The following is a 24,073-nucleotide window of genomic DNA, read 5'->3' on the forward strand; positions in this document are numbered from 1 at the left end:
ATGAGCTCTGACTTTTTTCTTATTTATTTTCATATTTTATTTTTAAATATAGTGGAAATTGCTAGGTTTGCAAGACTGAGTGATGGCTTTACAAAATCAACAATTCAAATTAAAATATTTGTTATCTTCCCCAACCGTCTGGATGACTAATATATTTTTTTTCCATCGGTGATATTTTATTGTAACTATATTTTCTAATACCATTAAGAATATAAATTATAATCCTAAAGAATAGTATGATATCTTTAAAGACTTCATTTAACGTTCTTTTTTTTTTTTTTTCATTTTATCCAAGGCTGATTTCTATGTTAATTCTAGAAAAAATCTTTATGGTAGGGATAAGAAGAAAAAAACACTAGACAAGTGCTTGAACCACTAGCCTTGCAGTGGCATGCTGCATCTTGTGCTCTCTTTCTGTCTCAGTCTGGGATTATTTTTGGTTCAGAAATGTAGCTTCAGTAAGAGAAATAGTTCATTCTCTTCCCCTTGATCCCTTGTATGCTCCTCTATGACATGAGAGAATTGAACCAAATCTTCTGCATCCTGCTCAAAAGCTTTAAGTGCTGAGCTACAACATGAAAAGAGGCAACACGATCAAAACTGGTTGGTTCTGACCCACACTTATGTTAAAGGAAACAGCAGGGGCAATCATTATGCTTTGTATGGAGGTTGACTCTATTTTGGTGCATAGGTATGCTCTGAAATTAAGTCTTCAGAAGGCTCAAGCAGATGAATGCCTAGTTTCTGGATCCTCTTGAAGTAAAGTGAAATAAAACTTTCAGGTAGTTTAACTTAAAAATAACAAAGAGTGTCTCCCGTAACCAGGAAGCAGCAATGCAGCAATGATTTTTACTTGTATAGGAACTATTTGATTTTGATAATTTAACACCCTTTTTAGTTTTAGCCCTTATTGAGTGTTTAAAAGATGTGGTACTTCTCTATAGGTTTTGATCTCAGAGGACTGAATGTACATTTTTTGATTACCTACACTTCTACCCATTTGCTTTTATCTTCAGACCTCTGAGGAAATACAGATTAACAGTCATTATTCTTTTTTGACTTTGTAATTGTCCCAAATGTTAAAACAAATAAACAGGAACACATGGACAGAGTTCTAAGAAACAATTACTGCATTTCTGATCTATGCATGCCTGGTTCAGGCACCACTTCAATGCTTTGGTCGTAGTGTTGGCTTCCTCCAGAGCTGTATTTCTCTATCAATATATAAAGTCTTCTTTTTTTAAAAAAAAAATTTAATTATAAAAGATGAATCAATAATTGTGTGCTGAAATAGTTTTAGTGTAAATAATTGAATTCTAATAATATTGAGTATAAATCCAAAACCCTGAGCAGAAGGCATTCACTGTAAGGACCACCTACATTTAGCACAGCTGCTGACACCCTTCCAGAACACAAAGCAAATTTGCAACTTTTAAAACAAGCATTTGTAATCTGTGATCTACAAATGTGGTGGGAAGCCATACAAACATAGACCTGATTTTAAAATCAGATAGCCAGGTTTTAATAGCTGCAACATATAACAGTTACCCTTTGTTTGGAGTCATTGATTCAGTGTGTCTTCTCAAAGACTCAGCACTAACAACACTTATGCTGACTTACGGAGCTTACGTGAGTCCATACAATTTACAGCAGCACCCTTGGCTGCCACATAGATTACTGCCTGCATTGTACCAATCTCATGAAAATATTTTGTGACAGCTAATGTCACATCCCTACAACAACTGAAGAATTACAGTGCGCAATTTTTTTGCCACTGCAATCTTTAGGCATTCACAGCCTTGTGAAATATATCGGGAGATGAAGGCATGTAAAAATGGCAACCCATGGCAGGGATGATCTGATGGGAACATGCTGAGGAGAAGGTAGTGCCCTGTAGACTGTCTTGCCTGAGGGCTGGCATGAGCAACACTTACTACCCCAAATCTCACTTGAAATGATATGTTTCTTCATGAAACTACTCAAGGAAAAGAGCATGTTTTTATCCCTTTCTCCAGCCACTTGCTAGTTAGCGTAGTGTATTACCCCAAGGTATGACTGAGTTAAACTCAAATCTCGTTGCCTTGTGAATCTTGCAGTACTGAAGGTGTTGGGCACCTGTTGAGACCAGCACCTCAGAAGCAGCTAAAAGAAAGTTCTTTACCTTAGGAAGTAGTTGGGAAGGTGCCTGGCATAGACTCTGGCATGGTGAGGTCAGGATGCCTGATCGTCCCCTCCCACAAAGTCCAGCCATCCCTCAGGGGGCTATCTGTGACATTCAGCAGCTGCTTACAATGTCACCTCTCACAGCCAGCAATTTCTCATGTCGTGTCCAGCAGTTTCATGTGTCCTGGTCAGTTAGCTCCACCTCAGGTTGGGGCCCAGTCAGGAGGTAGGAAGCATGAGCACAGCTCCAGATTATCACCATTCTTCTCTTCCTTGGGTAAGAAGGCTGCAGAACATGCTTCATACTGTCCTGCAGTTACAAACGCAACAGTCGTAATTCAGTACAGCACAGAAAACCAAAAGGAGAGAATCACACCTTTTCACCTGCCAAAAGACAGATTTCTGAGGGAAGAGTTTTAAGTGGTTGTTCTTGTGTGATGATCAATTTATTCCTAGCTGACCTTTACTATAAAATCTTTCAACTGTTCTACCTCTTTAGAACATAAGAGGATGGAAAACTAGAAAAAAAAGATGAAATGGTGAAGTTAATTTTCAGAATATGAAATACATAATAATTTTTTCAAGTCCTGAACAGAAGCTCACTATTTTTTTTCCCTGCATTTTAACCTGCATTTAGTTTTTAATTCTTTGGTCTCCTTTTCCAGTGGTCTTAATAACTGACTCAAAAAACCTCTTTCATGGACCAGGCAACACAAAATATCTGAAAGTAGTAAAAATTTGGATGACTTATTAATGAATTTCTCCTCCAGGTCTTGAGCAGCTGACCAGTAGGAATTAATGATTCTGTTTTCCAGCACAGATGGAACAATTCTTTTCATAGATGTCTGCAAGTGTTGCACTAATAATCTAATCCTTTATCTGATTCTAGGAACGCAGACAGCATTTGGAAATGGCCCTATATAAACTACAAATTGTTGCAGCTTTATCTGTGCTGTTAATAATAACACCTCTGTCTTGAAGCTGGGGATGTGACTTGACTTAAGCTAATTCATCCTGAACTCACATGAAGTTTATTACTTTGAAAGAAAATGGCCAAACCCATAGAATTTTGTGGTAGAAATGCAGTGGTGTTGGATACTATTCAGTGCCATGTTACTGTCTAGTTCACATGGGTCATTTCTTTTTGTCTTTAATTTTGTAAATAGTTCCCTGTCCCCTAATTATATGCCTTTACAAATAATTTCCTGTTACTGAAGCAACTTGAAGGAAAATATACATTTGGATTGGGAAATTAGAGTATTTTCATTGAAGTTTCCCTCAGGAAATGATAAAGTATTACAGCATCAAAATTATTACATATGATTGAAAGACTGGATTGTTAAACATGGAATAAGGGAAGGAGGAAAAGGCCCTGAGGGTGTTGGTTGATGAGAAGCTCAGCATGAGCCAGCAATGTGGGCTTGCAGCCCAGAAAGCCAACCGTGTCCTGGGCTGCATCAAAAGGAGAGTGGCCAGCAAGGCGAGGAAGGTGATTGTCCCCCTCTACTCTACTCTTGTGAGACCCCACCTGGAGTACTGTGGTCAGCTCTGGTGTCCCCAACAAAAGAAGTATGGTCCATTGGATGGCCACAAGGATGATTAGAGTGCTGGAGCACCCCTCCTATGAAGACAGGCTGAAGGAGTTGGGGTTGTTCAGCCTGGAGAAGAGAAGGCTCTCGGGAGACCTTACAGTGCCTAAAGGGGGCCTACAGGAAAGCTGGGGAGGGACTCTTGGTCAGGGAGTGCAGGCACAGGACAAGGGGTAATGGCATTAAACTAAAAGAGGGCAGGTTTAGATTAGATACAAGGAAGAAACTGTATTCAGAGGGTGGTGAGGCACTGGCACAGGCTGCCCAGAGAAGCTGTGGATGCCCCATCCCTGGAGGTGTTCAAGGCCAAGCTGGATGGGGCCTTGGGCAACCTGGTCTGGTGGGAGGTGTCCCTGCCCATGGCAGGGGGTTGGAACTGGATGGTCTTCACGGTCCCTTCCTACCCAAACCATTCTATGATACTATGATTTTTTGAATTCTTCTTTGTAACTGTTGCAAAGTCTAGGAAACAGTTGGGGTTGTGTGTGTGTGTGTATGAGGCAGTGATCAGGGAAGAGAAATTCAGTAGATTTCTAGAAGTTATTCTCAAGTTTTCAAAATCTGCTTAAATGAATGACAGGTGAAAGATACTGCATGATATATCTGCTCATTCTATTTCTTTGGAACCCTTTTCATTGTTAAGTGCTACAGATGAAATTTGTTCTAAGACATCTCATCATCAAACAAGACAGAAGTTGATTAATTTTTACTAAAATAACCTAATAGAGAAGTTTTTTTTTTGAGAAGTTTTCTTCAGTCATCAATCATGAAAAGTCATTAGATGGGACAGGCTACTCTTTAAAATTTTAAAATGAATTTTTGTGTTGCTTCGAATGATTTTTGTGTTTCTTTTGGCATAAGATTCCCATTTAGTTCAGTTCATGTAATTTTAGCCATGTGACTGCATGCACATTTTGCAAGTTGCAACTCTGCTGCAATGACATGCAGATTTTCCTTTGGGGCAAGTGTTCCTATCCCGTTTATTCTCCATGGGATGAAACAAAAAAATAACATGAAATACTTCGACAAAGAAGCTACCACCTTTAGGCAGTCATTGTTCCCTGCATGTTTATTGCATGTGCCAGACTGTATTGCTTTCTTATAGCATCTGTATGTAATTTAACCATAACAGAAATGGTCTGAAACTTTTGACATGTTTGGAGAAAATACAGCTGCAGGGAAGCTTTGGCTTGAAAAGCTGGTGCAGTACAAAATAAAAATAGCAGGCTTCAAAAAAGCAGACATCATAAATCAGAGGTTGTGTAGGTGAACTCTTTTCTGGAATACTGTTTAAAAAGAAAAAAAAAAAAAGAAAGAAGCTGAAGAAATCTGGCAACTCCTTACTTACAGATGAAGTATTTAGAATAAAAGTGTAAACTATGCTATTGTAGGGAGAAGAAAGGCAGAGTAATAAAAAAATCAGCTGGGTTTAATCAGTATTTTTTGTTGCCCTCTAATACAAGAAGAGACTGTACTGGAAATGGAAATGAAATCAGATTGCAGAAGATGAGTACAAAGGTATATATCAGGGATGAGGCCCAAAACTGGAATAAGGAGAGGGACTAAAAGAGGTGCAACAAAGAAGGAACGTTGATGGGAAAAAGAAATTTTTGGACACATAATTGAAAAACAAAGGATAGGGTTGGGATTGTGCTTAGTGTTAAATGTATTGTGAAGGCTGTCTGGTATGTAATTGCATTTAAAGTGTTTAATGCTCTTTTTCTGGATGTTTTCACTCAGAAGTTAAAGGTTATCAGATGCCAAACAAAAGAGCAAACAAAAATGTCAAAATCTCCAGTCAAGAAGGTAAATAACAGTTTGGAATATATATAAATAAGTCAGATACCTTCATGCTGTCCTGGCCCAATAATCTTCACTTTAAAGTGCCTTGAACTTCTGGCTAAGTTGATTAGAGAGGTTAATGGTTATCTTCGCAGACAGGCCAGCCCATGAATACTTGACCTACTTTCCTGATCATTTGTTTAAATTAAAATCTGTGGAAAAGGGAATTATAAACCAGAAAATTATGCTGAGAAAACACTAAAAAGTAATTAAAGATCTTTAGTGACTCATTCTCTGTTGTTTATCAAAATAGAGATCAAAAGGTAACTTGATTATGGTATATAAACACTTCCATGCAGCTACTTTTGCTGGGTACTAATGGACTGTTTAATGTAACAGAAAGACATAATATGAAGCAGCAGTAAAGAGCTGAGAGTCAGACAAGCACAAATTGGAAATAATGTGTGGCTTTTTAATAATGAGAATAATTAATCAGGGGGATAAATTACCACAGGAAGCACTATATAAGCTATGCTTTAGTCAACACACTTAAAATTTGGGCTCAAATGGGGGGAAATTCTTGTAGGATTTTACACACTCTATTCCCTCTTCCCTCTAGTTATTGACTATGAAATAACCAGAAAATGAATGAAATTCTATGAAATTCTTCTCATTTATCCACAAGATTAACAATGGCATTAGTACAGTTTTCTTTTGGGATCATGTTTTCATGCTACCATGAAGGAGCCCTAGATTACATCTCAGACTAGAGAATATACAATTATTACTTATTAGCCAATTAGTTTGACTATTTTCCAGCCAAGAGATGGCAATTTTATTTGGATTATAACAGGTTTATAAAATCCTGAAATGTCATTTAACATTTGTCAAGCACGCTATATAGTTTGCTATATAGATGTATATATACTATAATGCAGAATCACATTCATCCACAGATACTTCCAATGAGAATTTGGAAAACCTCTCTTCCTTTATTTCAAAGAAAGAAAACACAACAGTCCTACTTCAGCGAACTCTATTTTTTTTAGCATGAAAAGTCCTTTCCAGCAAAGGTCCATCCCAGTATGTGAAACACATGAAACTGAAAGTTTCATAGTGTAACGAGTGAAAATGTAGTACAGTCCACATAACAGCTTAGTGGATATTGTTACTCAATAGTTCAAAAGAGATGTCAATTAAAAGTGCGAAGAGACGGAAAAAGATGGGGGCATTTTCAGGTGTGAATGTGTAATTTATTTGGAGCCAGCAGGCAAAGCTGATGTAAAAATAGAACAAACGACACAAGTCAGTAATGCTACAGAAAGTTTGCAGAACTTACTATGGTGAGAGCTCTGACAATCCCTATTAACCACTGAATAGCAGTACTCTTGTATATACCTAAAGACCTAAGCAAAAAGGTTGTGATATGACACTACGATGAAGGGATTATATAATAGAGTACTTGCAAAGTTAGAGCTCATGACTTCAAGGAAGTGGTTCCTTTCCTTGGAAACAGTCACCAGACCTTGGTTTTTTTTTTTTTTTTTTTTTTTTTTTTTCAGTAAAAGTCCTGAGTATTGCAACTTTTACAAAGATGAATTAGTGGCAATGTTCAGACCAGCTTTCTCTTTCCTCTTCTGAAGAGGTTCTTGAGAATGACACTGAAGGAAGTCCAAGCAATCAAGTGGTACTTAGTTCAGTGGTTTTATGTTTTTTTGCCTTTTTTTTTTTTCCTCCCCACTTTGGCAGGTGCTATTTGCAGAATACTTAGTTGCTTATTAAGTTGGCAAGGCAATCTACTTGAACACCACACTAATAATAGCAACAGGTTTGAAAAACTTTTATACAGATAGAGGAACTATTTCATTTACCTACAGTGCTGCACATAACCTTTTATAAATGCTTAATGAGTATAAGGGGTATTGCAGACTCCCATTCCCTCATTCTCTTGGTGCACTACTGTTAACTCTGTTCAAAATCATTGGAGTTTCCTGGGAACACAGATAGATTAAGCACTTTATAAAGAAGAAACAAGTAATGCATTTTTTGGTCACATTTTCTTTTTTCAGGTTCTAATTTATTTATGGAGAAAAAAGAGCAAATTTCAGAGGTTATAAATGCACTTTTTGTACATCCACATATTGGGAAATGGAAAAGTTGAATTCTGTGTTAGTAGTAACCTCTCTTTCCATTTACTTGAAAGGAAGCAGAAATCTACTACTTTGTCAAAACATTCTATTAAACTAATAAGCACTTCCAAACAGTCAATGCAAGCCAATTAAATGTGATTCCATGTTTCTAGACTAACAAGCAGAGAGTTACATTTAAATTGTTATTTTATTCTGCAAAGACATAAGCCCCTCTTCAATGTGGTCTATAAATTAACCAGGTACAATATGTCCCATAGAGATTAGCAGTTCCCTCTCTGTAGGAGCACAGATAATACACTCAATGGGCACTTTAAAACTCTGAGGAATATTAGTACAATGTGTTTCACCATATTTCAAAATCAACAAAATGACATGTGACATAGTAGCTGATCATTCAAAATCTCCTTGTGTGGCACGGACAGCTGCATCTCTTGTATCCTTTGCCACTCTGAGACATTAAGCCCATGTTATTATATTGGATGCCGGTTTCCCAGGCTCCCTTACTATGAGAACACAGACACTGAAAGATGCAGCATGCCAAAGTCATACAGAAGACATTTGCCATATGGTCTGAGTGTTGTCCAAAAATTTTTTGAACTCCGTCAGGCTCAGTGCCATGACTGCTTCCCTGGAGAGGCTGTTCCACTGCCCAACCACCCTCTTGGTGAAGAACCTTTTCCTAGCATCCAGCCTGAACCTCCCCTGATGAACCTTTATGTTATTCCCCGAGGTCTTATCACTTACTACATCCTAACATCCCTATACCCTAGTAAAATAACAGCGAGAAGACCGTTTCTTTGTGTGGACATCTCAATAGCTCCTGGCAAAAATAATGCAAATTAATGAAATCAAGAAAGGCAATTCACATATTCCAGCTTTAGGGACCTAATGTTTATAATAGGAACCTCATGTCCCTGTGTAGCCAATACAAAGATTATTCAAAGTTTCTTGTACTCAACTGTTTCTTGTACTCAACTGTTTCTTGTACTCAACTGCCTATGCAGAGCTGTAAGTGGTTACTTAGACTTAGCTTCTATATATGCATTCCCAGAAGCACTAAACATCCATTATAAAGTGCCAGAGACTGCTGCAGAGTAAAGTAAAATTTAACTGTGTTTACATTTCTACTCATACTCACCAAATACCGTTGCTAACAGCTCACATTGAGTCTGCCAGACTGCTTTCAATGTGGCTTGAGTTAATCTACTTGATCAAAACAACCACCTTGGCATTCCTATGGCGATGTTTCTTCCTTTTTTCTTCTCTCCACCTATGGTCTCCTTTCTCACACATCAGCTGTATGTTCCTGTATAAAGAATTCCTGCTTAGCAAGTATGGTACACTGTGGTCTCCTTGGGTTCAAAATGATACAAGGTCTTGTTCATAACTACTTTTAAATCAAATATATTGCTTGAAAAAAATCAACCAAGTTATCTTTAAAGTTCTTTTCTAAATATACATACAGGAGTATAACATTCAAATTTGAGTGTTAGAGTATTTAGATGGGCACAGTTATTTTAACAATAAGTAATAAAAGAATGTAAGATTAACAATGCTTTGTTAATCGGGTGGGGATGACAAACTCCCAACCGACCCTGAACGTGTGCGGGATTTGCTACTCCACCTGGATCCCTACAAGTCCATGGGTCCAGATGGGATTCATCCCCGGGTGCTGAAAGAGCTGGCGGACGTCATCGCGGAACCTCTCTCAATTATTTTTCAACGATCCTGGGAATTTGGAGAGGTCCCGGTAGACTGGAAGCTGGCAAATGTTGTGCCGATTTACAAGAAGGGTCAGAAAGAAGACCCTAGCAATTACAGGCCTGTCAGTCTCACGTCAGTGCCTGGTAAAATCATGGAGAAGATGGTTCTCGAACTTATTGAGGCTCACCTGGGGGACAAAGCAGTCATTGGTCCCAGCCAGCATGGGTTTGTGAAGGGCAGGTCCTGCCTAACTAACCTGATTTCCTTTTATGATAAGATCACCCGTATGATGGACCAAGGGAAACCAGCTGATGTGATTTTTTTGGACTTCAGCAAGGCTTTTGACACGGTTTCCCATAGGATCCTACTGGACAAAATGTCCACCATACAGCTAAATAAAAACATCATACGATGGGTGAGCAATTGGCTAACGGGCAGGGCCCAAAGGGTTATGGTAAATGGGGCTGCGTCAGGCTGGCGGGCGGTCACCAGTGGGGTCCCTCAAGGCTCCATTTTAGGGCCGGTACTTTTCAATATTTTTATAAACGATCTGGATGTAGGAATAGAAGGTATTTTGAGCAAGTTTGCTGATGACACCAAACTTGGAGGAGTTGTGGACTCGAATGAGGGTGGAAAGGCCTTGCAGAGGTATCTGGATAGGTTGGAGAGCTGGGCGATCACCAACCGCATGAAGTTCAATAAGAGCAAGTGCTGGGTCCTGCACCTGGGACGGGGAAACCCTGGCTGCACGTACAGACTGGGCGATGAGACGCTAGAGAGCAGCCTAGAAGAGAGGGATCTGGGGGTCGTGGTTGACAGCAAGTTGAATATGAGCCAGCAGTGTGCCCTGGCGGCCAGGAGGGCCAACCGTGTCCTGGGGTGCATCAAGCACGGCATCGCTAGTACGTCAAGGGAGGTGATTGTCCCGCTCTACTCCGCGCTGGTGCGGCCTCACCTTGAGTACTGTGTGCAGTTCTGGGCACCACAGTATAAAAAGGACATGAAACTGTTGGAGAGTGTACAGAGGAGGGCTACGAAGATGGTGAAAGGCCTGGAGGGGAAGACGTACGAGGAACGGCTGAGGTCACTGGGCCTGTTCAGCCTGGAGAAGAGGAGGCTGAGGGGAGACCTCATCACAGTCTACAACATCCTCGTAAGGGGGTGTCGAGAGGCAGGAGACCTTTTCTCCATTAACACCAGTGACAGGACCCGCGGGAACGGGGTTAAGCTGAGGCAGGGGAAATTTAGGCTCGACATCAGGAGGGGGTTCTTCACTGAGAGAGTGGTTGCACACTGGAACAGGCTCCCCAGGGAAGTGGTCACTGCACCGAGCCTGTCTGAATTTAAGAAGAGATTGAACTGTGCACTTAGTCACATGGTCTGAACTTTTGGGTAGACCTGTGCGGTATCAAGAGTTGGACTTGATGATCCTTAAGGGTCCCTTCCAACTCAGGATATTCTATGATTCTATGATTCTATGATTTCCTTTATATTTTCTTGTTAAGAATAATTGGGTGCTGGGGGCATATAACTTAACTGCTTCCAACTGAATCTTTTTCTAATTGTATCTGTGTGCTTTCATCCCCTCAATGAGAAAGCCTGCAGTCAGTATATTAAAAACCCATAATAAATAATATTCGAGTTTATATAGTTCAATTAAGTCTCTAAACTTTGATAAAAGAAGCATGTGATTTTTATTTAATGTTGTTCCCCGGATTGTTTGTATTTCAAATATTACTTTGATTTTTAGACTCAGAGAGAAAGAGGCAGTAAAACGTAAGTGAACCACATGCTTGGTTACCCTGACATCTGCAGCTTTAGATGGTATATGGGATTGTAGGCAATCATGTTTTCATGTTGTGTAGGCACTTTTCATATTTTTTGTAGCTGTCACTCACAGTAGCTACATTACAAGTCAAAAATGATGGTTAAACTAACAGATGCATGTCATATAACTCGCAGAGGGAAAATACTATCCTCAGAGTACACCTGAATATAAAAATTTAGTTCAACATCAAGCTCTCACTTGCCAGTGAAAAGTATTATCATGTAGTTTTACTGAATAGCCCTAAGGGATGTCAAGATGGATTTTTAGAGAGTGATTGCATTGTGTTCTAATTTATTTCTTAGATAGACTTATGTGCAGAAAGGTTTACTGGAGAGGTTCATTGTTGATTATACACATACTTTAGTGGTGATTTTTTTTGGTTGTTTGTTTGTTTAAAAAAACAACCAACCAAACACAAAGGAAAAAAGAAAAGAAAAAGGAAAACTCTCCCCAGTGGCTACTTGGGAAGAGAAGCAGCAGAGACTCCTGAACAGAAGTCCCTCTGTGGGTGTCCTCTGCAGTGCAACACCTGTCCCCCCACATGACACTTTTCACACAGTATCCACGTAGTCTCTACAATCACCTGTTCAAATACCACTTTGATCAGGTGCAGGTGTTTTATTCTCTGTTCAGCTCTTTATTGTGTCCCCCAGCATATAGTACGAGTAAGAAAAGGTAGGGGGAAGGGAGGATTGACTCTCACACCAGTCGCAATCGCTTCCCATGAGAACATGCCATGGCAACAGTATTAGGTTCTACTTAAGACAATATTGGGGTCTGCAGGTGAAAAAGGCTACGAGCCACTGTGACTTAACCAAGGAAATTTTTAGCCTCAAGAGCTGCAGTAAATTCTCTGGAGATTCTGGAGATTTTAAGTACAAAGGATGGTAGGATAAAGATTACATCTTGTGCAGGGCTTTTCCTGCAAAGAAAGTTAAACAATTATGACTTTGATCCCGCAATCAGATTTGGCAGCATGAAATTCTAGCTAGCACATAGATGGGCAATACTACAAAACTGCAGAACTGGAAAATAGATTTGTTTTGAACTCTTTAAAAAGACCAGCACTCTCCTGGGCAGACATTTTTCTCAGTCAATTGATTCTAAAATTGAAGAAAAGCTATCAAGAAAAATCACTATGTTGTCTCTCTTTAGGTATGCTGGCCAGTCAGCACTGACAGAGATGGGCAATCAGTATTTATTGATTCATTCATCACTTTTCCAGACTTGATGGACTAAGGCTGTAATAGCTAAATATACTCTGGTTCTGGCAGAGATTTGAAATAAGTCTTGATTTTGTTTTGCTGTCTTTCTGGAATTATAACCTTACAATTTTATAAGGAGTTAAGGAATTTCTGTTCAGTTTAACTTTCAGGTTTCATAAAAATCATTATCTTAAGGAACTTTGGAGATCAGTTTTATGAACTCAGGAAACAACATTTTTATTGTATTAATGCAGCAGAAGGATAGCAAGTATATTGTGATGTGCAACAATATTTGTAAATCCTCATGTTCCTTATTCTTAGATTATTTCTATAATTCTGTTACTGTTTAAAGAAATAGACATTGCTGCCATTTCTTTTTTCTTTTACTATTACTTACATCTTTGTTTTCTACAGAATCTTCTTAATTAATATGCTCTTTTCTTGCCTCCATATATACGGTAGAAGTTCTTTCTGATCAAAAATCAACTCACCGTGATTCTGTCTTGAGGGCTGTGATTCAAGGCCATGTGTGTTAACCAGCTGGAGAGTAGAGTGGTAGTAGCTTCAACTGAACTACATGACTACATTCACCCTGAGGAAAGTGAGTTAAAAAAAAGACACTTTAAGACTGTTTTGGGATTTTAGCATTTGACTGCTTTTAAAAATTTTCCATGCATTTGTGCTATATTTTTAATAGAGAATGACAGAATATTTAGTTGTTTCATAAATACAGAATACCACATGGCTGAGCATGTCATTGCAACAAAAACACTGGAAATATTGTTTATGAAAAATTGTACTGAGCCTCAAATAAAATATTAACTGGTAAGTGTAAAAAAATTCAGCATCTAATGCTAGCTACCAATCACTTTAAAACTGTTAGCAAATTAATCTCAATGTGAAAGCTGAGGTACATATCTATCTCATATTGATTAAAAATATTCAGAGGAATTTAGTTTAGGAAATTAGAGTAAAAATTTCCTTTGAAAAAACAACAAACATTTACATGAATTTCACAGATAATCCTATTCTTTTTTCCATTTCTAAATATTTTAAATAGTTGGGTTAAGTCAAATTAAAGCTTCTATTTCTTCTTTTTATTATAGTTTTGAGTAACAGTCTGTCATTAAGCTAACAGCATTTCTTTAGTCTGGACTGTGAGGTCAATGTCTAGAAAGAGGCACCTACACTGAGAGATATTTACATATTTTTAGTATTACAGAGATCTAAAATAAATAAAGCATTCTTCTGCTTAGTTAAAAGTGTATGTTAAATAATAGCAAGATATGCTCGATATGTAAGTAATGAAGTTATCTCAGACCACAGGGAAAGAATGAAACAGGATGTGAAATGCTAAACACATTTAAGATTTGAATGCAAAATTACAGCATTAAAATGCAAGTCCTTTTTAAACCAAGGTGCTTTTCCATTGACATGTAAGCTAAGGCACTGGAGATGAATAATTACTTTGGGAATTCTTAGACAGGAAAAAGACTGAAGGAAACTCTTTCCTGATGAGTATTTCCTTCAACATGGCTCCGGCATTCCCTGCAATACAGTTTATTTGAGTATCTCCTGTTGTAATGTTTGGACATTTGCTGCTTTAAGTCACTGACAATGTTCATATATTTGATTTAGTGACTGTCTTCCACTTTTAGACCTCTAACAGCCGTCTCATGCACAATGCCTGATATCAGAATTTACTTTAAATAGAATAACTTCTGGTAGTAGAGATGAATTAAAATGAAAGATTTGGAACCAGGAATGCTGAGCATCTGCTAATTGCACTGCCCTTATTTATTTATTTATTTATTTATTTATTTATTTATTTATTTATTTATTTATTTATTGTCTTAGAATTGTTAAATCCAAAATTAGTTCATTGATTTTGATGACCATTGCTAAATTTTCTTTAACTGCTATCTTAAGTAAGGTTGTTGCTTTGAAAAGTGATTGATTTTGTCTGTGGTAGATAAAACCTAACGTTTTAGGTAGTAATGTAAGTGCCTTCTCAAGCAGTCCTTGTTCCTGCAACATTACTCAGCTACAGAGTCTGAATCGGGAGTACTGATGTGGGTTCTTAACAAAATTGTGGTTGTTGCTATCACGACTGCAGGTAGCTCATTCACAGGGATTTAAGGCAAACTTCCACTCCTTAAAACCTTTCATGACCTTCCTAGAGGTTGGACAGGAGAAAAATGCATTTTGCACAACAGCCACTGGGATCAGAGAGCAAAAATATGAACCCTAAAGCCTTGTGCATATGGTTGATGGCCCCACCAGCTCTCTTTCTACCATCTGCTTAGGGAAACAGCAGTTGAGACTGTTTCAGAATCCTGAAACAAGAAGTGATGTCATTTAAAGATACTTAAAAATTTACTTTTTGCTAGACCAACATGGTATAGAAGATAAATGTTCTGGTGTGTAGGAAGAAAACCAATAATGCAGTATAGTTGCTTTGTAAGCGATTAGAATAAAAATAACATACTTCTGAAAGAATATTTCTTCACACCTACCTACACAATAGCACAGATATTTGTGATGGGCACAGTCGTAGCTATCAAAACTACATTTGTTATGTTATTTAGCTGAGGTGCTGTTGATTCTTCCCCACAGTTCACTGGAGAGTAGCAATGATGACTACTTTATCCAGAAGGTACCATCTTGACCCACTGAAGCTATGGCCACAATTATCCATTGTTAGTTATTTGTACAGCAACAATATGTACGTTCTTACTAGACAGTTCAGCTAATTTTATTTGCAGCTGACACAGCTTAGTAGTATAGGAAAAACTGGTAATGAGAAAAGGCAAGTAAGCCAGGCCTAAACATGGCTGCACAAGGAAAGAAGATCGATTTTCTAGTTCCTGACTGAAGCATGGGCCAGGTTGCATGCAGACACCAAACTATTAAAGCTTGTTATAACAGAAGAATAGGAGGAATTCTGGTTTGAACTTTGAACTACTCTTCCACAAGTTAGCCCTATCCTTGGTTTTGCCATATTTCAAAGTATATTCTATTTATGTGATAATTTAACTTATGTAAAAGAAAAGGAGGCGAAGGTCATTGATTTATACAGTAATTTTCATTTCAGATATTCCCATAAATCACTTCTCTGAAGTACCATATGAAAATTATACAGATCCCACAGCACTATAAAGTTTTAATATATCATTAAAAGCAAAGAGAACAAAAGTAAATAGTTCAATGATTTGAGCAGTCAGACTTGCAAAACTCTTCTTGAATGGATGTTATTTTTTCTTTCCATCATAACCTTTTCACTAAACCATTCATGGATTTTCAGTCCCCAAAGTTTTTCTTATAATTAACATGAAGTTTGGCCAGGAACAGTAAAGCTCCTTCCACTTGCTCTTCCAAGAAATTCTGTTTAATGTCTCTGAGCTCTTTCTGACTAAGTTAAGGTACTGAAATCAGACAAGATAAAAAATGTGTCCTTTCCATTTCTTTCTGAATTTCTAGCCACCTGTTAGAAGTTTCTGGCACTCGTGAGCCTCCTTTCATTTTGCCAATAAGTCTTGTCTTCTCTCATTTCTGGGGACACAGCAGCATTTTCAGTGCATATTAACATCTGCAGTTAGTGCAAATTTCCCTTAAAACAACAAAATCCCTTTCTCAATTACTAACAGCCTACTTGGTAGCATTAACCCAAACTCATCACTTTTCTTATTTTTGCACCTTGTTCCATCTTTATCTCTCCATAGTATTTCCTCCGTTGTTAACAGATTTGTTTTCTGTTTTCCTTGTCACCTACACAAAGCCACTAGCATCTTGCTAACTGTTAGCTGAATAGGATTCATCTTTGTTTTCACTGATGACTCTCTACCTCACCAGTCACATAAAAGTGTCTTTCAGACATGGAGTTTTCTCTATCTACACTAAGCCTTAAAAAATTTTATATTTTTAAACCTTATTTCTCCTTCTTGTTTGTACATCCAGAAGAAAAAAAAAAAGATTTTTTTTTTGTATATCACACAAGCATCTGAACCTTGTAACCAACAAAGGATTTGCCTGTGCACTAAAATGACAAAGAACCTTTGTTAGGGAGTTGATTATAATGGTGGTCAGCTGTCTATGTGAGTCTGTGATGTGAACCAAGAAATCCTAGTGTGAACTTCATGCTACTGTCACTGTCAGGTGTGCTGATTATAATTAGAGTGTCCTTTAGCACTTTCTTCTGCTTCATTTTTTTTTTTAATAGAACAGAGATGGGGGCTGTAGGTGATGAAGACTTCTGATTAATGCACGTAGTTATGATTTATGCTACCTTGGTGCAACAGTGAACAGAACACCAAGAACCTCAGCCAAAAATGTTCGTGCATGTTAAAGGCATCCTTGGAATGAAAGACTCATCTGAATGAACTTAACTGACTCCAGATAAATGGTATAATCATATTTTGAACAGTTATAATACTCCCTCACTGATTGCTATATTATAGGTGGGACAGACATAAAAGATGTAACATTTCTCTCTCTCTCAGCATTCGCTTTCATTCAGGCTCTGAATCCAGCCTGCCTGCACTTCATAGAATGTCTCTGCTAACAAAGATGGAGAGTTGCAACAAATGCTGATCTGAAAATACTTCTGCATAATGCATATTCTAATGTGTATTTGGTTCCTTGTGTCTTGAATTTTTCAAATATTATAGAACTATTTGCATGATTATAGTTAGGCATATACTCAAGCACTTTTTTCATCTGGGATGCGCATAATGAATTCTATGATTTCAGGTCATAAAATAATGTTATGAGTATACATATCTTACTCCATTTGTCTACATACCAAATGATAGTATTATACTTATTTGCATATACCGTCTTATATAATTTTTTTTTTTTTTTACATTTAAGAAATAGATACTAAGCAATTGATGTTATTTTGATTCAGCAACTCCCTCAAGGTAGGTTTCAGGTCAAATACTGGCTCAGTGCAAGGTGTGCTTTGAAGATAACTATTTAATTTTCTCTTCCTTTTCTTTTGACCCCATTGAAAAGATGGAGAAGCTTAGCATAAAAAAAATGTGTACCACAGCAGCTGCATTTTAGCACACCAGTTTGAAGTATGGGGTAATGGCAATGCAATATGAACACATGTATTTAGAATCTATACTTTTTGTTCCTCCCAAATACTGAGTTTTAAAAATTGGAATTACACGTGCAAAACCAATATTCACTCCAAAATTCACTCTAGTTCACAAGATAAAATATTAATCAGTCCGTAATAAACTCTCTTGTTGTTTGTTAGATGCTTACAGGTACAGAACAATTAGCAGTGGGACCTAACAGCATTTAACAATTCTCTTAAGGTACTGACCTTCTGCAGCACTCACTGAACCTTCTCAGAAGGAGTGGGAACTAATGAGGTGGTATGAAAGTGTGGCCTCAGTAATCAAATCCTTCTGCTGAGTCTATTTGCTGTGTGATTGCTAATGTTAAGAGGATGGGGAGAGCGGAGGGGGAAAGCAAAAAGACCAGGCATAGCTACCATCTGGCCAGCCTGCAATTTATAATGTCAGCAACGAGCTTTAAACAGAGTATTGGCACCAGCATGGCAGATAAGTCTTGTCTCCTATTCCTTTTTAATATTACCTCTCAGTATCTAACAGAGTCACAAGCTAACAACTGGTTAACAAAACGGTTTACAGATATGGAGGACTTGAGTAAGTCTCGCATGCATAAGATATCTAGTGAGCAACATTTAATGAAACCATTTATTATAATTCTGCGCTTTGAATAAAACATTTGTTTATTTCATGAGTGATTAATTTTCCCTTTATTCAGCTCCTTCTCCCTCTCATACAGCAGAGCACAGAGTGTTCCTCAGAGCTCTTTTACAGTTCTTAGAGTATTTATAGCAATACTACTCTACCATTGAAACCTGTTGTTTTTTCCTGTCTTACCTCTTTTCCTTATTCTACTCCTTCCTTTTTTAATCCACTTTGCTCCTTCCTGTAGCCCTCCTCTAGATTTTACGTCAGGATCTGCTGTTTGCTGCTCTCCTGGGACCCGTGACCCTAGACGTGGTTTGTGGGGTGCCTGCCACACCCTGGGGGGAAAAAGTCTCTTGTGTGTGGTGTCTTTTGCTCTTTCCCCACGTTTTGGGGCTGAGTCCCTGGAGCTGGTGTATATGCTGTGAACAGAGCACCCTCTCTTTCTGTTAGCCCAGGGCTGTGTTATGTTTCTTTCTAAGTGCTGCCTCTCCTGCTCCTTCTGGTGCCACATCCTTTTCCTTTCCTTGCTGTCCTGCACATTTTGACTCCATATTTATCTATACCTTGACATTGTTTCCTCTTAACACTACCTGCCTGTACAAGCCCATGTTTTATTTGTTTCCTTCCCCCAGAATGCCCATTACTTCTCGTGCATAATTTACTCTCTGCTGTCTTCTTCTCCAGTAATGCTTCTGTCTTTGTCACTCTGCCTGTTCTCACTAAGGTAATTCACCATGTCCTTCTTGTAAAATAAAAATCTTTATAAAAATGTATAAAAATAAAAATTTCTGTTACTTTTGAACTGTTTGCTTTGCTTATGACTTACACTGAAAAAGTCTCTTCTTCTCCGCCAGTTTCCTTCAAAATGACACTATCTTATAATACCTTTGTTGGTGTTCTGTCTGTTCTATTTGTGAAATCTTTTGCTAAATTTGTCCCTCATTGCATTTTCATCTATTTTGTCTAAACCTTGAATTCCCCAAATGATTTGTCTGCACCTAATATCTATCATATTTAACTCTTGCTACCTGCTCTTATTCCTTTTCTTATTACTCCTCTATCTCCCTAGATACTAGGTTTCCTGTCTATATTCACAGCACTTCACGCTTTGAATAATTCTCCACTGTTGTTAGGCTCTCTTCCTCCTCACTAGCTCTACTGTACATCTTCTGCCCCAGATATCCCCCTGACCCTGCCTTCAGCAGCAACGATGCCCTGTCCTCTTTTCACCACCATGGTCTGAGAAGATCTCCAGTGAGGAGGTGTTGCAGACTCTACAACACCTTGCCAAGTGACAGTAATTCCTGAGGTGCCATTGCCAGTTAAAACAGACCTGCAGAAGACACTGATGATTTACTCATGATCATCCACTTGGCCAGTAATTCCTGAGTCAAAAAAATAATAATGCCCATTTGAGGGAGTAATGAGTTTTAGTTAATTTTGTTGTAGAGACAATGTGTTCTGCTACACTGTGTTATATCTGGTACAGAAAACACAGTAACTGTGTATCTCAGTTATTTGTGAGGTGACTAGTCAATTTATAGGTGTATAGAAGTTGCATGTGAAAAGGATGAAGAAGATAATAAATAAAATGAAGAATGTCTGGAAGTTTCCAAAGCAACTTCAGCTTAAAGTTTTAGAAGAAAATCAACTGCACAATTAACAGTGAACAACTTAGTTGGAGGCTATTTCCTCTGCTGTAGGAAATTCCTCATCTTCATTGCTTTTAAGAATGGCTTTTCTGGAAGAAGGCAAGGTCACACAACATAAAAAATGAAAAATAAAATACAGCAGAGGCACTCTCATCAGCTTCACAGCTCTGCTGTCTTTTCCACCAACAATTTCAGCATTTCAGAACATATAAAGTCATTACTTTAACCATTCTGTTCACAGATACACAGAATAAACTTGTGGCCAATTTCAGACACGTTATACACCACAGCTATTGAGGTCATGCTAAATTTGGCTGAAATGAAGGTCATTCCATCCAAAATCAACACAATGAAATTCTTTGGTCAGTAGATTTATATGCGGAATATTTAGAATTTTGGTAAAAGAAAAAGGTATTTTTTGCCCAACCTTTAACAATGTCCATTTTGAGAATTTTTAAAATATGTTGAATCAGGTGAACTTAATGATATTGCTGTTGAGTTTAATTTGTGCATGCTTTGACCATTTGAAAACAAACAGGAACACGGTTTTCCTATTACTATTGAACAACACAGATTTGATAAAAAATTGAAATTATAGGGTTTTTTTTGTTTCCTCTTGATTTTCTCAGAGGTATTTTTTTCTAGTATAGCATGAAAATATTAATACTCTTACAGGTGGTGCTATTTGCAGTTCTTGTACCCTGAGTACCAGTCCAAGTCATTCAGATTCAGGTACACAGAAAAACTACTAGGATTCAGGAGAATGGAAAGCCTGTTCTTAGGAAAAAAGGCGAGCAAAGAGCCTACTTATTAGCCTAATAAATGAAAGGAAGAATAAAAGTGGGGTTTACGTTCTGAAAATAATTGGTGGCTGAAAAGGGGGTGGAAGTCCTCGTTAAAGATTGGTAAGAGCAGACCACACCAACATGAAAATATGTGGTTAATGGCTAGGATGAAAAGGTGTAAATTGAAATAACAGTGTGATTCTTTGAAAGGTACCAAACCATCACCACAGAGTGTCTAAAACTGCCTTACAAATAAGGAGGAATGTGGGAATCAAAGTAGTTTTAACATGAAAACTGATTGTTACGGAATGGATTTTGTTACTTGCTTCATCAGAAATACTGGTCAGAGAAATTAATAACAGATCATATATACTTATGAAATATTTGGTTATTTTTTTTCCAGGGCTTTTCTTCTAGGTTTTCTTTTGAACTCTAATATTTTATCAGTAGCTCAAAAGAAAAGGAATAATAATAATAAAAAACCACAACTATACAAGACATAAGGGAACATGGAGATTTAAGCAGTATTTTAGGTGTTATTGCTTAACAGTGTCCCCTTTGGATTGTTCACAGAGCATGACAATATGTAATAGAGTAGTTAAGACAGGGAAATAGTATGCATACTCAAATAGTTTAATTATGATATAAATTACAAAAAGGGATGCAGAAACAGTAGACAATAGCTACCTTTAAACATTAAGAACTACGGGCTACTTTTTGTTACTGTCTGAAGGAATACAATAGTACAGTATTTAAAGTAGTATAAAAATAGCAAAGCATTTTTTTTTTTAATGCTTTAATGTGGTTTTAAACTATAAAACAAGATTCTTTATTTTCCTTAAGGACAGATACTCCTGCTGACTTTTGTGAGGGTTTGAGACCATGAACAGAGACTGACTGAAGTTAATTTGCTTCCGGCATTCCTTATTTATGAATTAAAAAAAAATTCCCTGGTGTCTTCTTATGAAATTTCATCAAAATCTGAAAGCGAAGGGAAGGCTGCCCTTCTGACTCATTGTCCTAACCAGCTGTGTTGTTATAGATACTGTGGAAACAGGCATGTGCTAATAATTCTGTAGATGTGAACTGTTTGGGAACTTTCCCATTCAGAATAGAAGAATACTCTTTGGACTAGAATACAAGACATAACAATTTGCCTCAAACTACAAAATAAAAAGAATTGAATATTTACAGCAGAACAAAATACACTGTCTGGGTAACAGCAGAAGAATTAAGCTGTTAGTTTCCTATTACATCGAAGTTCTTCCAAGGCACTTGTGTTAAACAGATGAATTTATTACCCTCAGGTTTTCTATAGCATGTATCTCAGGTGCATATGGTCTCATTTTTCAATTAGCATTCAGTTGCAAGGAAAGGTTCTTCATATTACTGCAATGCAGATGCATTTGTAGGCCTAGCAGAGTATTGCAGGGTCTCGTCTATGAAGGAATTTTGATCAAACCGGGTCAACTAGTGTCTTTGTAAAGCCCCAGAATAAAGCTAATTTGAAAAGTCAAGGTGTGTGTGGCAGAGGGACCTCTTTTATATATTTTTCATGTATAACCTGAATATTCAGATGTAATCATGATCATAAATAATATATCCCATAAAATTCCAAGAAAAATATTCCAAAGAAACTTTCTTGGATAAATATATGGAAATGAAGGATGTTTTACTTCATTGTTCTGAAGTCCAGCATTCACCTATATGTTGCGAAAGTACCCCAAGACAGAAAAGAAAAAGACAAGAAACCCCTTCACATCCATGATCCATACTGCTAACACTGTTAATTAAGCATGCTGTGTTAAAGGTGTCTTCTTTGGGTACTGACTGACTTTAGATAAACAGATATTGAAATTACTTTCTACTAATAGATGTGTCACAATGTTTCATGATAATAAGCCAGAGCTGAATCTATTTTCCTTGTGCATACATAAGCCTATTTAAGACTGTAAATTTATATATATAGCTAACAGAATATTTGAAAGGGATATTTATAAAGGTCTTATGAACCTCTGCTACTTGATGTGTGTTTGCTTTGATGGTTCTTGGAACTAGAGGGATTAGCACATTTATATCTATCCATTAAAAGGCTGTAGACACGATTTTAATAACTTTTTTCATTTTCTTTTGCAGGGACTGTCTCATCTAAGATAATTCACTGTAAAATCTAGCTAAACATGGAATAAACTCCAATGACAATTTTTTTTCTCACAGTAACAGAATACTATTGAAAAAAGTCTGAGTAGTTAACGTGGAGGATTTGTCAGTTAAGAAGAACACCTGTGTGCAGTTTATCACTTCTAGTTGAGGTTATTAAACTGTTTTATTATCAAATGCATAATTCATTCGTGCATACAGAGTCAACCCTTTGTTTTCACATCTTCTTCCGACCAGGGAAAGACAAAGGTCACTGAAGCGCGGGCATTTGTCAGGAGGATGCATGTGAACAACAGGATGGCTGGAATTAGGGAAACCTGTCCAGCCTCATCTGTCTTTAGAAAACTGTGGTATTTCCTTGGAAACAGGACAAATTCAGGATTTTGAGACCTTCATTTTTACACACTTGGAAAAGTGTTAGTCTCAAGTGTTAAGGGACAGAATGAAAGTGTGAGGTTTAACTTTCGCAACAGACATCTGTTCTGACCATGAAACCAAGCAAGGGACCGAGCCAGAGCTGCAGAAAGAGAAGAGTGCCTCACTGGGCTCCCAGGTGGGCGGGAAGATGCCTGGTGGCTGGCCTGTCTCAGGTGGTCAGAGTCGATAAGGGAAATGATGCACGGAAATGTGCATGGATGTTTTGTATTCCTAGAGGTTTGTTTCTTCTGAGTAAGGAATGATTACGTCTGAAAAAAGTTAATATTAACTTTCAGAATTAAAGAAAGTGATTAAGTTGTGCTCAAAGCCTACCAATGAAGCACTTATTTAATTCAATCCTGACATTTCCACATATAGAAGACTTACAAACTCTAAGCGCCCATAAGGTGGTAGCAATGAGAAACGGTGTGCTCAGGATACTGCCAGCAGCAATCCTTGGGCAGCAGGGTTGCAAGATCATAGTTTTGTGAACCAGTAATTTACAAGAATAGAAGGAAATCTGTGGTCAAGATACATGTCTAAATAAAGAAAAAGTCCTAGGGACAGAGTTCAGCTTGCACTTTATAGGCATGGGATTTGTCTGTTTGTTTGTTTCTTTTTAAAATGACCACCTTTGGGCAATGGTCATTGTAACAGAAATTCAGAGACAATTATAATTTTAGGACATGAAACAATCAACATTTTCTTTCTCAGCTGTTTTTTTCCCCTCTTATTTTTTTTTTCCTCCCCAGTAACTTACTAGGGTTCTCCTCTATTCTACTTTTCAGTATTCTGCCTTATAATTATTTGGCAGACATGGCACATTGCAGACTGAGCACCTGTTCTGTTTTACAGTTTGTATACCCTTTGTTCCTTCTCTTACTACGAGCCTTAGTATTCAGAAATCAT

General features: G+C 37.6%; 1 protein-coding gene across 1 annotated transcript in view; it reads right to left on the reverse strand.

The window, feature by feature from the left end:
- RXFP1 (relaxin family peptide receptor 1) overlaps positions 1 to 24,073 on the reverse strand; it is a 117,008-nt gene that overhangs the window by 60,789 nt on the left and 32,146 nt on the right. Inside the window, exons 2-5 of the mRNA XM_080589682.1 lie at positions 12,913 to 13,013; positions 8,823 to 8,990; positions 5,599 to 5,746; positions 2,162 to 2,473 (exon numbers count right to left, since the gene is read on the reverse strand). The gene's annotated coding sequence lies outside the window, so the exon portion shown is untranslated. The remainder of the gene's footprint in view (positions 1 to 2,161; positions 2,474 to 5,598; positions 5,747 to 8,822; positions 8,991 to 12,912; positions 13,014 to 24,073) is intronic.

The sequence above is a fragment of the Anser brachyrhynchus genome (assembly GCF_964034855.1).
Source record: "Anser brachyrhynchus genome assembly, chromosome: 4".
Lineage (NCBI taxonomy): Eukaryota > Metazoa > Chordata > Aves > Anseriformes > Anatidae > Anser > Anser brachyrhynchus.